The sequence below is a fragment of the Schistocerca nitens genome, chromosome 9 (genome assembly GCF_023898315.1).
Source record: "Schistocerca nitens isolate TAMUIC-IGC-003100 chromosome 9, iqSchNite1.1, whole genome shotgun sequence".
In the NCBI taxonomy this organism is placed as follows: Eukaryota; Metazoa; Arthropoda; class Insecta; order Orthoptera; family Acrididae; genus Schistocerca; species Schistocerca nitens.
Window position 1 is genome coordinate 350,436,806 of NC_064622.1, and position 1,538 is coordinate 350,438,343.

The 1,538-nt window shown below is 53.3% G+C and overlaps 1 non-coding gene across 1 annotated transcript; it reads right to left on the reverse strand.

Moving 5' to 3' along the window:
- Positions 1 to 292: 292 nt before the first annotated feature.
- On the reverse strand, positions 293 to 366 carry Trnat-ugu (transfer RNA threonine (anticodon UGU)). The gene has a single exon. It is a non-coding gene; the product is annotated as a tRNA-Thr (tRNA).
- Positions 367 to 1,538: the final 1,172 nt, after the last annotated feature.

The window sequence follows — 1,538 nt, forward strand, 5'->3', positions numbered from 1 at the left end:
CACAATTCTACGTATGTATTGTACCTTATAGACACTTGCCCATCCACTCATTACTCGCGCACGCTTTGGCGATTCCCGTAAGAGTTTGGGCAACCTGTGCGCATTCGCACAGACGAAGGTCAATGGCTGGGTAGCCTTTAACTATATATACGAAGACAGTAACTTGTTCTCGAAAGAACAGTTACTGTTGATGACCGTGCAGCTTTTCCCTGGAATAAATGATGACTAACTGACAACCTCGGCTGCCGACAGGTGTTGTTGATATACCTCGATGTGGACAGCTGAAAATGTGTTCCCCGACCGGGACTCGAACCCGGGATCTCCTGCTTACATGGCAGACGCTCTATCCATCTGAGCCACCGAGGAGACAGATGAATAGCGCGACTCCAGAGACTTATCCCTTGCACGCTTTCCGTGAGACTCACATTCCCAACTGTCCACAATTCTACGTATGTATTGTACCTTATAGACATTTGCCCATCCACTCATTACTCGCGCACTCTTTGGCGATTCCCGTAAGAGTTTGGGCAACCTGTGCGCATTCGCACAGACGAAGGTCAATGACTGGGTAGCCTTTAACTACACTCCTGGAAATTGAAATAAGAACACCGTGAATTCATTGTCCCAGGAAGGGGAAACTTTATTGACACATTCCTGGGGTCAGATACATCACATGATCACACTGACAGAACCACAGGCACATAGACACAGGCAACAGAGCATGCACAATGTCGGCACTAGTACAGTGTATATCCACCTTTCGCAGCAATGCAGGCTGCTATTCTCCCATGGAGACGATCGTAGAGATGCTGGATGTAGTCCTGTGGAACGGCTTGCCATGCCATTTCCACCTGGCGCCTCAGTTGGACCAGCGTTCGTGCTGGACGTGCAGACCGCGTGAGACGACGCTTCATCCAGTCCCAAACATGCTCAATGGGGGACAGATCCGGAGATCTTGCTGGCCAGGGTAGTTGACTTACACCTTCTAGAGCACGTTGGGTGGCACGGGATACATGCGGACGTGCATTGTCCTGTTGGAACAGCAAGTTCCCTTGCCGGTCTAGGAATGGTAGAACGATGGGTTCGATGACGGTTTGGATGTACCGTGCACTATTCAGTGTCCCCTCGACGATCACCAGTGGTGTACGGCCAGTGTAGGAGATCGCTCCCCACACCATGATGCCGGGTGTTGGCCCTGTGTGCCTCGGTCGTATGCAGTCCTGATTGTGGCGCTCACCTGCACGGCGCCAAACACGCATACGACCATCATTGGCACCAAGGCAGAAGCGACTCTCATCGCTGAAGACGACACGTCTCCATTCGTCCCTCCATTCACGCCTGTCGCGACACCACTGGAGGCGGGCTGCACGATGTTGGGGCGTGAGCGGAAGACGGCCTAACGGTGTGCGGGACCGTAGCCCAGCTTCATGGAGACGGTTGCGAATGGTCCTCGCCGATACCCCAGGAGCAACAGTGCCCCTAATTTGCTGGGAAGTGGCGGTGCGGTCCCCTACGGCACTGCGTAGGATCCTACGGTC